The sequence below is a fragment of the Aythya ferina genome (genome assembly GCF_964211825.1).
Source record: "Aythya ferina genome assembly, chromosome: 3".
NCBI classification, from domain to species: Eukaryota; Metazoa; Chordata; class Aves; order Anseriformes; family Anatidae; genus Aythya; species Aythya ferina.
The window spans coordinates 88438446-88453431 of NC_140298.1; the positions used below are offsets into that span (position 1 = coordinate 88438446).

The 14986-nt window shown below is 43.5% G+C and overlaps 1 long non-coding RNA gene across 7 annotated transcripts in view; it reads left to right on the forward strand.

Annotated features, from left to right (window-relative positions):
* Nucleotides 1–10941, forward strand: part of LOC311434224 — a 65122-nt gene extending 54181 nt beyond the window's left edge. For 6 of the 7 annotated variants that reach the window (XR_014691325.1, XR_014691326.1, XR_014691327.1 and 3 more), the window contains 2 exons: nucleotides 8281–8386; nucleotides 9222–10941. This is a non-coding gene — a long non-coding RNA (uncharacterized lncRNA). Of the gene's footprint in view, nucleotides 1–8280; nucleotides 8387–8877 lie in introns of all 7 variants that reach the window. The other variant, XR_014691331.1, reaches the window with a different exon arrangement.
* Nucleotides 10942–14986: the final 4045 nt, after the last annotated feature.

The following is a 14986-nucleotide window of genomic DNA, read 5'->3' on the forward strand; positions in this document are numbered from 1 at the left end:
AAATCCATGCCTGGGGGTGGATGTGGCCAGGCTGCTGTTGAATGTGGGTGTGAAGGGCTTGGGAAAGCACGCAGCAGGTAAATCCACTGCAACACCCACCGCGTGGGCAGGGCTACAGCACACCACGCTGTTCCCACCACACTGCAAAGCCACCAGCTGGTTAGGTCAACGGCCACTTGAAGCAATTTTATGTGAAGTTCAATGCGGATTAGTTGCTTAAATACCCATTTTCTCAAGGGGCTTTGTGGCGCTTGCCAAGTTCCACCTTGTTGCTGTGCTTTAGCAGGACTTACACTCGTTAGCCTTCAGGTTGACGTGAGATTTCCTGGAAGGGTTGCACTAAGCCTGCCGTGCAGACAGAGTTGCCTTACAGTGAGCTACTTGTGTCTCTTTAGAAATCCTCCAGGGAAAAGGAAGACAAAGACAACCTTTCCTCTTCTTGGCAGCAGAAGTTTCCTGGGGAAAGTCCCAGGGTGTTGGCCTTGGGTGTCTGACTGAACACACAGGATTGTTTCCTCCAAGTATCTGACGAACTCCATAGCTGTGTGATGGTCTGTCTACAAGCTGACACCTTTCCCTGTTCTCTTTGTCTTCCCCTCATCCTACTGTAGATATATATATATATCTGCAGACAGATATATACATGTACACACATGTGCACATAAACACACACACAGATATATATACAGACACACACTGTAATGGGGACCGTGGGTGGCTGTTCTCGTAGCTGTGTTTTGGAGAGCTAAAACTAGGCTTTTGGTGTTAAAATTGTGTACAGTGCCCAGAGCTGCAGTTCAGCTCTGCTTTCTCTCCATTTGCTCAGTAACCATAGCTACTGCACTTTCATTATTGCGAGCTTATGTCTCTGAGATTCCCTCTCACAGAATTACTGAGGTAATTACTTCCAAATATCAGCAGAAAGCTCCTGCAAAGGAAGTGCCAGCACTTCTTCTGGTCCTTTTCTTGGCCTAACTGCTCCACCCATGAATAAAACTTGTCCCCTGGTTTACTCCATGCTCATCTCTCCACCAAACAGACTGGGTTGTCACCAATTTACCTTTACTGGTTTTGGTTGAGAAGAGCACCTGACACCACCTGTGCCTAATCTAGAGAAAATAATGAGTGGTCCAGGCTCCTGCTGGGTATGGTGATGCTCAGCAGTAACGCTTAAAAGATTCATTATCCTGAATCATTTTCGCCAGCTACTGGGGGTGCAAGTGTTAAAAAAGAAAGTTAACGTGCCTCTTCATAAAAAGTATGCAAGGATTTCAGGTCTTCTGCAGAAGAGGCAAGCTAGCAGGGGCGCATAAATCATCACAGACACCGTGCTGCTGGTGATTTGTGTTCTTGTAGCACCTATTCCTTAGTCCTGAACAGCCACGAAATAAAAGGCATTCCCTTGCCCCAGATGATGGATAATCTTGGCATAGAAGAAGGAAAAGAGCAGATGGATATAGATGCATAGGGGAATGCACTCAGTCTGGGTCAGGATGATGCTGGCTGTAGCTTAGCAATTGTCTAACTTCACTTGAATTTTTGAGGTTTTATGACTTTGGATCATGTCAATGGAGAGATGTGACATAACACAAGACTGTCATTGTGCTGTCATAAAAGGAAAGGGGGAACATTTTGTAACATTTCTAATAAGTAAGGAAAAGCATACTTTCCTTGTGCGATACCCATTTACAATGTGTTTTTCTATGTGAATAACTCACTGCTTCAGTTACCACAATCTGTCAGACCATTTTACTGCCATAAAAGTAAAACCTAGACAACGATGCTTGTTACTTTTTTGTCTTATAGAGCATAGTTGTCACAAAATTCACTGGCCGGGTGAGTAGGACCCAGTTTGAGGCTGATGCCTTAGTGCAGGTGACTACAGATTTTGCTAGTGCTGCGTACTCCCATTTCTGTGAGCACAGAGGGCCTCGGCTAGATGGCCATCAAGTGTCTACTCTGCAGTGAATCAATCCAATTTTAGGCTTTCTGAGCTGTATTGATTAGGTTGTCATTATATATACTCTATTATATAGCTCTACCACAATAGAGCCTGTTGGTTTGATTTCCCACTGACTCTTGGAGCTTGCAGACACAGTGCAAGCAAACACTTAAATGCTTAACATCTAAACACTGTAACTGCTGTATTCTTATTTTTAAGGTCTTGTCATGCACATCACAAAAACTGAGCGCCGTCTCTGCACTTTGTACCCAGAGACTCAGCTTTGCAGGGAGCAGGTACAGCAGGAGCTGCCCATCAGGGGACACTGGTGTGGGCATCACTAACACACAGACACGGTGTGCTTTCTGCACAGGGTGCTGGTGTCAGCCCAGGTGGAAAGGTTTTGCCTTGACGACAAACCCACCAGCAGCTGGAGAGGCAGGGACCAGCCCTGCTGCCAGACTCTCTGGTTTGTGCTCTGGCTTGCTATGGCTTTGTACATGGGCATGTACAATAAGTCCTTGACTGGGACAAGCAAGTTGCTTTAATACAAGCAAAAGAGGTTCATTTGCAAGGAGAACAAGAGTGATGCTGCTCTACAAAAGGTAGGCATGGGGAAGGATGTAACTTTTTGTTTGCATCTAAGCTGTATGATTTTCTCTATTCTTTTTTATGCTTAGCTTTGCTAGCCTCCTCCATTCTTGGAGGAAATAAATGCTTACAATAGAAGATATATATATATATATATATTTTTTTTTTTTGCGTACACCTCCTTTGCAAATGAATGGGAAGTGTTAGCGAACGGAGAAGCAGCATTACATCAGTGTATGAAATCATGTTATATGCAGAGACACCCACAGAGGACCAGAATTGTCTGTGTTGGTTTGTTGCCATGCAGAGAAGCTGTAATTGCATTAATGCCTTTTTTTTTTTTTTTTTTTTTTTTTGAGTGGAAGTAGGAATACTTTTCAACAAAGATCACGATTTCTAAATTTCAGTTTTTAAAGAACATTAGCTATTAAGGCATGTATTGAATTGTGTCTCTTTAATTTTATGTACCATATGCAAAAATAAAAAAGTTGTGGTTCCTTGTAGCACACTGCATTTAGTCGTTGTGGTGGTTTCCTGACATCTCAGAAAATCAGCGTAACAAATTTTGAATTTTAAAGTGTAGCACTGAACTTATTCTACATGCTTTTTTTTTTTTCCATAATACACCAATTTTACAGAACAAACACCTGATAAGATACCTTGGTTCTAATATACTTTTTTTTTTTTTTTTTTTTTTTTTTTTTTTTAAGTAAAAGGCATCTACTTTTTATGTAGCAGCTTTGCTAAAATTTTATTCAGAGTAGCATTCTCAGGAAAATTCCATTTTAACCATATGAAGGGTTGAAACAGTTTGCTAGTCTTAAGAAAAAGAACTACAGCAACATATCAAATCTAGTTGTTTTAAATGGAATTATTAAAGAGCAAGGTATGCAAAGTGTGTATATATATATATATATATATATATATATATGTATGCTTTTTTTCTTCCAGAGAATCAGCGTGTCCATTTGTATACAGGAAGGGTAAAGGGTTTTGTAACTTCTTCAGAAGTATGCAAATACGTTGCATGAGGAAAACTTTAAGGTTTGTGAAGCAGAGAAGGCTCTCTTAGATGTCATATGAAGTCATTCTTGTTATGATCACTCAGAGCAGTTGCTCCAAGGTGTGGTGGTCTGGCTGGGATGGAGCTGAGTTTCCCCACAAGGGCTCCATATGGTGCTGTGTTTTGGATTTGTGACTAAAGCAGTGTTGGTAGCACAGCAGTGGCTACCCACTGAGCAGTTTTTTATACAGTGTCAGGGTTTCTCTTTTCCCACCCAGTCCCCACAGCAAATAGGCTGCAGGTGGGCAAGAAACTGTGAAGGGACACAGCTGGGACAGCTGATATGAACTGATGGGAGAGATGTCCCATACTGCATAGCACCATGCTCAGGGAGAAAAACTGGGGTAGAGGGAGAAGAAGGGGTGGTGGGACTTCCAAAGTGGCCCTTGTTCAGAGGCTGGTTGGACATCGGTCTGCCTGTAGGAGGTGATGAGCAATTTCTCTAGTTTCACTTCAGGTTTTCTCTTCCTTTACCTATTAAGCTGTCTTTATCTCAAACCACAAGCTATGTCACTTTTCTTCTTCCTCTTTTCTCCCTCCATCCTACTGGAGGAGGGGAATGAGCAAACAGCTTTGGGGATGCTTGTCAGGAGCCAACCCACCATTGGTCCCCTTTATTGCCCAACATGCCTCAAGGGGTTCAAGATAAAGACAGATTTGCTTGGCATGTACTAGAATTTATAGCTGATAGAGCTGTTCAGCTGGTGCTTGGCAGGCTGGTACTTGCTGCTGCTGGTCCCAATATTGACATATTTGCTCCCTTACCTGCTTCACTACTTGCTCACTTTCTTGTTGCACATTCAGTTTCAGGGCTTGTAATGGTTTCTTTCAGCTTTTGCTGTTTTCTGTGTTATAACTTTGTTTTGCCTTCCCTGGGAAACCAACAATAAAAGCACTGGCCTTGAGCCCAGCCTGGTATTTGGCCCCTGCATTGATATCCTCCCTGTCTCTGAAGAACCATCTCATTGATGGTAGCAATCACACCTCTCTCTTCTCCTCCCAGAGCCACTTTGTGAAGAGAGTGAAGGAGGGCACCACCTCTTTCTCCTCCTCCTCTGGGACAGATGTTGACAGCCTTGTTGCAAGGACTGCTCACTCAGGTTCTTAGGCATCTCTACACAACCAGGGCTGTCCTACTACTGCATGCTGTGAACATGATTTTGTCTTCTCTTAAGGGTAATCAACTAGCAGGAGATATGACACAGGAATCTGCCCTGAGGCATCCAGTTGGCAAGGTCAGTGGGACAATTTGGACAAAGTCGTGGGTCTAGCTGGCAAGGAGTTATCTTTCCTTACAGCAGTCTATAAGGTGCTGTATTTTGGATCTGTGGTGCAAAAGGTATTGGAAACACACCCAAACCATACAGTATGGTATTCTCAGGCAGTCTGCCATCAAAGTACCACGCCAGGGCTGCTTTTTCCAAAGGTCTGACGCAAAACCAGCAGAAATTTAGGACTGTCTTTAAGCATACTTCAGTGTGGTTCAGGCCATTCTGGCAGAACCCTGTTTGGTGGCGGTTCTCATCAGCTTCTATTGCCATCTTGTAATTCACAGATTTAACCTAAAGTGTTGGGATTCTGGTAGTGGTGACAATACTTTATTATTGTTGGGTGTGCAATATTACTCCTTACTGAAGTAACTGGTGCACTCAGGTGAATAATGCTGGAAACGGTCTTCCTGTTTTGCTTTGCAGCTTGTGTTGTTCTTTCGCAGCCATATTAATCTGTGGGTAACAATATCATGGTTAGCTTACCGTAATTTATGATCGGATGAAGTCCTGAAGCAGTACTGCTATAAACAAAATCCCACGGGTAGCTGCATCTTGAATTTACTAGCCATCTCAGACAGATATACTAACTCTGGAGACCTGGAAGAGTAATCAGTAATCAGCAGGCATTTTGCGTTCTCAATAAATTCTCTACTACAGGTCTTGTGCAGGACTTGTTTCTGCCCACATTTAATGGATGTTTCCTTTGTTTAAGCACCACTCTGTTTTGTAAAAGTAATGTAAAGTAAATGTGAAGTCCATTTGTTGGCTGTTTCTAAACTCCTCCAATGGGTAATTGAACAAGGGGCTCCTCTAGGTCCTTCTTCACTTCTTCACTTTATGTTACATCAGCAGGTAGAGAAAACTGACTGCAGACCTGTAGAGCAAAACTGTCAGTGCTGAAGACCCGGTACCCACACTATATAAATTTTAGGGATTTTTCCTTCTTTAGGCTTGTCTTGTCTTGTCTGCTACCACAGACTGAATACCTATTGCATCTGGAATGTATTAGGTGTATGCCTGGCCTTCATCTTCCAGGCTGTGTTATCTAAAAAAAATATGTTCGTGTGCTTTGAGACTGTGTGAACCATAATGTAAGAACCAGCAGGTGGAAGGACCAGAAGGTTAGCTTTAAAAGCACTCTTTTGATCCAGAGTAAAACACTAATATAGACACACTCTCAAAGCACCAAACTTCAGCTACATTTCTGGCTCTCTTGCTGAAAGAATGTCCCGTTTTCTTCATTCCCCATAAGAGACTCTGAGGAGACTTCCAGCTACTTTTGTTGCTGCCAAACTGGGTGCTGAAAGTTGCATTGGGATTTCTGCACAGCATCACTGCAGCCTGGAGCTGCCCTCCTGTAGGACTGAGTTTTGCAGGAGTACTTTGAACGAGCTGATGTGGCCAGTCACCCACCAGGCAGTCAGTCATCAGAATGGTCCCAGACTAGAAAACTGAAATGTGTAGAAGTACCCAAGACAGATATCTTCTTGGGTAACTTCAGATTGCTCACATGTAGACATTTACATTGAGGCTATCTACGACAGTTCATAGAGAAGACAAAGAAAGAGGAACTTCCTCAGGACTTATTTAAATGTCTGGGTTAGGATTAAGTGAATCATGACCTAAAAGTCCCAATTTTTCTCCACTGACTCTAAAGGACCTCTGAGCAACCAGTGACAGAAGCACACCTGCTGTAGGTGTCCAATGCTGCATGAGAAGCCTACTTCTTTCTGTATCTGAGACAAATGACAGAGGTGTACCTGAGGACTCCTTTCAAGTAGTTTTTTGTTTGTTTTTGTCAGATTGAATCACTTCTCATTTTCCATCATCTTCATACCCAGTGTGCTAATCGTGGTTTCTCTCGCAAGTTTTATCTAGTTCTTGACATCTTCTTCCTGTCTCAAAACACCTCACAAACACATCACCCATCACTAACTTTCACCCCATGATCTGAGCTCCAATCCCATCAAATCTTGTGACTGCATCAAGAAACACTGATGCTGGAACAGGGTTTAATCTATATCTTGGCGGATGGTTGATGGCACTGCTAGCCTGTGGTATATTGACATACTGAACTGTCAGGCTCCTTAAAGGAATAATGAATACTCCTCACACCGACTTTCTGCCACAAACACTCCTCTGTAATGTAAATGAAAGAACACACCAAAGCTGTCAGACACATGTCCCACTGCTGTGTATGTTCGAACAGTGGTGCTGAGAAGGGTTGTTCCTACTCTGTCTTTTTAGTCCTAATGGGATGCTATGTTTTTTTCTAGCATGCTCTCAGACCTACAGATTTTTTTTCACAGCTTATGGACAGCTATGAGTGGTGTTAGAGGGTGACAAATTTAATGGAAATGTATTGCAAAAATTAATCATTTTCATCTGGAGCAGAAGCAGGACATCTCTTATATTCCTAGCAACTGCAGACACCTGCATGAGATTGAACTGCTTGTGTCAATGTTGCAGCCAGCTCCCTTAAAAAAAACATCCAGAACAATGAATGTTTTTTTACATACAACAAACTCAAAATTACTGCTCAAGCATGTCTGGCAATTTTTATTTTGTTTTCATACTGGTTCCTTTGAAGAATCCATTAATGCATGCAAACATGTATCACATTTTTTTATTGTGTTCCTTGCAATGTTAACATTATCTCCTGATCTTAACCTATAGCCTTCCATTACAAAGCAACATTGCCACAAAGCATCACAAGCTAGAAAATGCCATCATTTTAATGCTCTTGGAGAAAAAAAAAAAAAAAAAAGAAAGAAAAAAAAAAAGTATATATATATTCTCCTTTTTACACCAATTCAGTACAATAAAAATTTCCTCTGGTTTGTTAGCCATACATTTTTTTCTGTAGGATGAGTATGGGGATTTTTTTAGGCTGGTACAATAACGAAGAAGGTATATTGTTTTAGTTGCTTTTAGTTGCCTGGTGAGGATCCTTCTGTCTTCTGAATAAGCTGCATTTACCCAGCAAGGAAGCTGTTCCTTGCTTCCCATCCCTGGCCTCAATCAGTCCTTCTCTGTCTGTCCTCAGCTCTGCCTGCTGGCTCTGAACTTCACCGTGCTCTTTTGCCTGTTTCACAATTTGTGCTTTGCTTTGTAATGACCTTTTGGTGACAATGTATTTGAAAGCTTTATCCACTGCTAGTTCAGTTTTTATTGGTAATTATGGTGATACCATGCCTTTTTTTTGTTGTTGTTGTTTTTTTCAGCTGTATTTCTGTTGTTGTTTTGTTTTTCCCAAATTCTGCTGCAAGCAAACTCCTGGATCTGATGTACCAAACTAGGACAAAGCACTCAAAGTATTTTAAGCACATTACCACCAATACTTTGCTGGCTCACTTTGCCACATGCAAAAGGACAGTGATGTGCTCACTTACTCATCTCTCTATTCTGGCCAGAAGGGAACCCATTTGGATGCCACTGGTTCATTCAGCCTGGTCAAGCCCTGATGTGAAAGAATTAGTGATGTTTTTCCCAAGCACATCAAAGGCTGCAAGATGCAAGGTGGGTTCGAGCTGTTACAAAGGAAAGCAAGCTAATTTTGGAATACTGCACATGTTCACTATAGTCAGAATATTTTGATCACTGTACCAGATTCCTAAAGTGAACATTAGTTAGGAGTACTTGCCAAAGCATAACTCAGCTCCTCCCTTTCAGGAGAAGATTTTCCCTATGCCTTGCTAGCTCTTCAGTGTCACCTGCAGTACTATCACAGTTCTTTAAACTTGCCAACTTACATGCTCTATTCAGGTGACAAGAACATATTTCATTGGTGGCACTGAGGAGATGAAAGGGTGGGGGGCTTTTACAGGCTCCACTAACATGGCTTCTTCACACTAGAAGTACCTAACAGTGCTATGGGAAGGCTGTCCTGCGGTGATTTAAAGGAGCCTGTGATAGGAACACAACAGGGGCATTAAGTAAAATAAAAAATAAAATTTAATTTAAAAATTAATTCCAGAAACTGTGTATCTGTGTATGCCAACTGCTTACAGGGTTTTCTGTGAAGCTGACATTTGTGAGGTGTCGCATGCTTCAGTCCCATCCTAAATCAGCTTTGTGTCACAAACTGTGGGCTGTTCGCTGCTCCTCTTCACTCCAAAGCGGTTGAATTCATTAGCTGTGCAGTCTGCTCCCTCCTGCCTCCCCGCCACGAATAACCCGGAGGTCGGTGGGGATGGGGAAGGGTCACATCGCTGAGGTGCCACCAAAGAGTGCCAGGCAGGGCCGACACTGAAAATTACCCTGCCCCACGCAGCTCAGCCCTGTAGAGCATCAGTGACCTAATTAAAAATTGCATCCCTGATGAACTTCTTCACCGGCTTATTTGTTTACATAGGCTTCCTACGGATGACACGAGAAGCATGATATAGGAAAGGATGGAAGGCAGGTGGTGGCAGAGCTGCTGCCTGCAGTCGTGTCCCACTTGTGTTATGTGGCCTCGTGCCAGCCTCTGGCTGGGACTTGCTGCTGCAGAGACTGCCGGAGATCAGTGATGGGAGGTGTCTTCAGATCATCCTTGGTGAACCGCGTGAGATCCACAACTGTCCTCCCGGAAGCAAAGTACAGAACTGCACAAATGTCTATCACTTATCACGGACTTTAAAAAAAAAAAAAAAAAAAAACAACAAAAACTTGTAGGGCTCCGATGCGGTCCATGAGTCACATCAGGCTTGACGTCAATTAGAGCTTTGAAATAGCTCCGCTGTACCATCCTGACTGCATACATTCACAAAGTCACATCTGAAAACTCGGTTAAGAAGCAGAGTTGGCTATCCTGAAATACTGGTTTAGTGACAGTAAGTGCCACTGGTTGGGCACGGCACGCCTCTCTTCCAGCTGGCAGAGGTGGGCCAAATGTGCCACATCAGTACGTTGGCACTGCTGGGCTGCACTCATAGTAGCTGCCCTTGCTTTATGTTGTCTGGAAGTCCAGACCTTTAACTCAAGCAAAGCAGAACAGGATTTATTAGTGCCTCCTCCTTGCCGATCTCCTTCTGCCCTTTCATAATTCCCTACTGCTTATAGAGCCAAGGGCTGGCTAGACATTCAAAGACCAAGGAGAAGGCAACTTTCTTATTAAACTCTTTACTAGAACCAATGGAGCTCTAGTCAATAGTCAACGCAGCTTTAAAAGCACTTCAGCCAGCCACAGTTCACCCCCTGTAGGCCCACGGTGCCTAGATGTCTAGAGTAACTAGGACATCTGCATGGGGCTGGCAGCTCTGCCAAAGGACACGCGGAGCTCCCCTGCCTTCCTGCAGCAGCAGCTGGGTACACCAGGGGATCTCCATCACATTGGACACCTATATTTGGGTACCCGAATCAGACTCCTGGTGGTTCTTGCAGAGAGCAGAGTCCCTTTCTAGGCCCCAGAGATGATGACTGGCTTTCTGACTGCAGTCCAGAAGCCCTTCTGCAAACCTGAATGGCATCACCTACCCCAGTGTGAATTTCTGGCAAGGAAATGCCATTTTTTGATGGGTGTCAGGCAGCTGACTTGGTGAAGCACTGCATTCCCACCCTGCTGTAGGAAAGCTGAGTGTGCCCAGGCAGCTGGTTTCAGCCCACCCTGAGGGTTATGCAGGTCCCTGGCTATAAATCAGAGGTTGCTGCCCAGCTGCTATTTAGACCACGTTGCATCCCACAGCTAGATTCATTTCCCCTCAAGAAACTGGCTGCATTCTCATGTCTTCTTTAAAAAGACAGTCTGGGAAGAAACTGAGCAAATCTTATAGGAGTAAGGACTGCACTGGCACTGCTTCTCTGACCTCCTAGACTGTCTGGTGGTAAGATATTCTTTTATTAATTTGTTCTTGGCTTACCTTGGCTGTGAACTTTTATAGAGCGCTAGCACAAGACACTGTAATAAACAGGGCTTTAGTTAAGGTCATCAGGGTTGTAATCATAACCCAACAAAAAATGGAAGATACTCCATTGGCTTTAGTGAACTTACTAGTTACACTGATCTGTAATGTCTAGCATGATCTATGTGAAATCTTAATCCTCTGTGACTTAATTTCACATTTCAATAAACAGATCTACGCAAATACACAATCCCACTTTTGAGTTTCCACGTAGATAATCATTTCCAATGGCAGTCACTAGATGAAAATCATGAAGAACTTCATAAATCAGACACTACATCAGGCTTGCGTTTAGCAATCTGGGGCTCTACTGAACTAAAGAAGAGAATTAAAATTGACTACTGTCAGATATTCTATGAAAATGCCCAGTTCCTTTCAAAGACAAGCCAAAAAGTTAACAAACCCCATAAAAATACCATTCAACTCCATCTATTGCAAACAAGTCATCGTCATACCTGTCTGGCTTCGGACCCTTGCCAAATATATGTTGAAATCCAAACACATCCAGACCCCTGTCCAAACATGTTAATAATACTGCAACTTCCAAATATTTCTGCTGTGTTGCTGCCTTTCTGCATTTCTAAAATCTACCTTTGTATGTTTAAGTATCTGCTATGAGTTGTCTTATATTACCTCAGGTGTTTTGTTTTACCAATGTTCTTTATTTTGCCCCCATCTTCCATTTATCAAAGTGGCTTTTAGTCTACCCGTATCTTTTAATAATCCTTCACATCTTTCTATCACCTTGGTAGTAGATTGGTAAGACTCTCCGCAGTTGTTAATTGACCATTCTGGTATCCTGTTTAAAACATACTCCCAAGATAATGTTGAAGTGTTATCTAACATTTATTTTTTAATAAAATTGTACGGTTATCACGATGATATACACATAGCATTAGCTTCCAGAAAACGGTGTGGTATGCTGTTTGACTTCCTTACAAAACTGTGTCCTCACAGAAGAAAAAAAAAAAAGGCTTATCTGTTTTGTTCAGAAATTTATATAAATGTGTCTAACCAGGATATGTATGTTTCTTTATCAGTTTATGACAGTCAGTATTTGATGTAATAGCAGCCTGCAGTTCTCCAGGTCTCCTGTCTTTCTTTGAAAATAGCTGGGATAAGCACTTCTCTGGCCCGTGTTATGCTGAACTCAGACTGCTTGATTGAAACAGGTCTCCCTGGCTTCAGCACTTAGCAATCTACTCTTGTACTGGAATACTTTGGTGAACTCAAGTGCCAAAAATTCACCACCTTCTTAAAATGACTGCCAATTACGACTGTGAGATAACTAAAATTATTTTTTTTTTTATATAAAGATGTGTTCTGTGAGGATCTGTTTAAGCTCTCACATACCACCCTAAGAAGCTATGTAAGGTGCTGAATTTTTTTCATGAATCCCGTCTGCCTGTAGATCACAACTGGAACCAGCAATCAGCTGAAACTGTGAAAGAAGACATTAATCAGGGGAAAAATGTACAAACCTGGCAAAGTACAGATCTGCTCCACCACATCCAAAGCTTAGAGTATAGTTATCTCAGAGACTTCAAACCACATCTCTCTGGGCAGCTGAGAGATGGTTGCGAGGAACTGATGACAAAAATAGGAAATGACTCATTCAGGGAAGAAAACCTTTATTTCTCGTTCAGCTGCATAACAGTACAGCCGGGCCCCAAACCAGATGCCCCATCTTTGTCCAACTCGTGATTCTTGCTGGATGTTAATGTACGTAAGAGCTGTTCAATCTTCCTTTCCTGAACAAGCTCACTTAGAAACTAGCCACTGTCCAATGATAAGCTAAAGGATGAGAATTATTTGAGAGTTGACTCCAGCTAAAACAGAAATTGGATAGGTATTTGAAACATTTGGAAGATGCCACTTCAAAATGATGCCACTGCCTTTTTTTTTTTTTTTTTTTTTTTTTTTGAGTGCCATACCAACAATCACTCAATTCAGTTTCTAATTTGAGAGCTCTTTTAGCCTACCTGCTGATAATAACTCATTTATAGCAGTGACTAATGCCTTACGACATCTCTGGTTGGCTCGGAAAATATGTTCAACCCTGGTGCTCCACCACCAGGTGATCAGGCTTCAGCCAGCCTCACTTCTGTCACCTCTTGTGTCGACTGCAAGCAATATGGTATACCCAGCCAATAACCCTTAAGAAGCTCCAAAAATACACTGCAGTACTTCATGGAACTCCAACACATCACCTCAATGGCACAGTTACTGTAAGCAAGTCAAAGCAGTCTTCTGTTTGCTGCACACTCTCCCACAGCAACACCAAGTCAATTAATTTAACTCCCAATCCTTATCAGTGGCCTGAGTTCAAGATCCTTGAAAAAATCCTCCTAAAACTCTGCAATGAGATTTGCCTGACAGCTTTGCTCTTCGGGTATAACTGAGCTCTCTGTATTAAGGTGTAATTATTTGCACAAGAGCGAGCTTTCTTTTTATTTTTTTGGTAGAATTAATTGCCATGCAAGCTAAAGATGATCAAAAACTTCACCTTGTTTTTGATGAATATGCAAGGCAGGCTTTTGATGCTCTGCTGTCCCTAGTATAAACTCAGTCAATGTAGGGGAGTATTGATAAAAGCCGTAAGAGGAAGGGAAGCAGAGCTGGGCTCTACTGGAACCAGCTGATGTTGGTCAGTGGAAGCGGCAAATCAGCAGGCAGTCAAGACAAATTGGTTCCAGAAATCTTGAAGAAGGCAGCAGCTGGCATAACAGTGACTAAGGGGTGTTGGAAGGACTGAAGGTGCTTCATGAAGGTTAGGAGAGGAGGAGAACTGGGCAGGTAGTGGTGGAAGGGAGGCAGAAGCCTGGGCTTCTGAGGCAGACTGAGCTGTAGGACGGGCTTACAGCTGTATCTGCATCTGGGTGAATTGCAACTACAAATACACTTACCGAAAACAAGGCCTGAAATACCCTAGGGTATTTCCAGTACTTTGCTTTGCTTCATGTAAATATGTACAGGTCATACACTTGGAATGGACCTGAAGAAGGTTTTATGTGTGAGAGCACATAAACACTATGCTCTGGCATCCTAAGTTAAAGCAATCTTTAAGTTAATAAAGAGCATACTAGAAAACAAGACTACATAGATGATTTCACCTCTACAATGATGATCCTGAAATGCAACTGAAATGTTGGTACCTGCGCTTTTATGAGGGTGATAAAACACTGAGGCAGCAGCAGAAGAAAAGGCACAAAAATGAGTGAGGGAACAGGGGAACTAATTTACAGGGAGGAGCTAAAAGTGGTGTGGTTCACCAAGAAGACGTAAGATGGCTTGATCGTTGTGCATCCCTAAAGGAGCAGTCAATATAGCAGACACCACAGAGCTGTCTTCAGTGAAGGCGGAGTTCCACGAGTGTGAACCAAAGCCTGATAATCTTGGTTAGGAATGAAGTTAATCCTGAGGGTGTGGGCAGCCACTGGAAACAATGTGCTAAGCCTTCATCAGGTCTTCACTCCAGCCAGTGTTTCTATCCCAAAAACTTGCTCTAGCCACATACAAAATACACTGCCATTGTCCCTGCCAAATCCGCCTTTGACTGGCATGCCAGCTTCTCCCCCAGACTTGAGGGGATTTTAGGAGCAGCTGAAAGTAGCTGGGCACCCCGCTGTTGCCCTGTCCAGTCCCATCTCCCCAGGTATGGGATCATTAAGGTAGAAAAAGACCTCCAAGATTATCTGGTCCAACCATCCCCTACCACCAATACCAAGCCACGTCCCTAAGCACCACATCCAACCTTTCCTGGAACACCCCCAGGGACAGTGACTCCACCACCTCCCTGGGCAACCCATCCCAATGACTAACTGCTCTTTCTGTGCAGAAACATCTCCTCATTTCCAACATGAACCTCCCCTGGTGCAACTTGAGGCTGTTTCCTCTAGTCCTAGCGCTGGTTATCTGCCAGAAGAGGCCGACCCCCAGCTCCCCACCCCTTCCTTTCAGGTACAGAGAGCAACGAGGTCTCCCCTGAGCCTCCTCTTCTCTAGACTAAACACCCCCAGCTCCCTCAGCCGCTCCTCACAAGACCTGTGTGTGCTCCAGGCCCTCACCAGCTCCCTCTCCTTCCTCCCCTCCCAGTGTGCTCGCAGCGTGCGGATCAGGGGACGGGAGGCAGGGGGCTGGGAGGCAGGGGGCTGCCATCTTCTGCCTGCTCCCCTCCTCTCCCATCCCCTCCCGGGGGCTGCCGGCCCCTCCGAGCCGCGCAGCGCCCGGTGCCCGC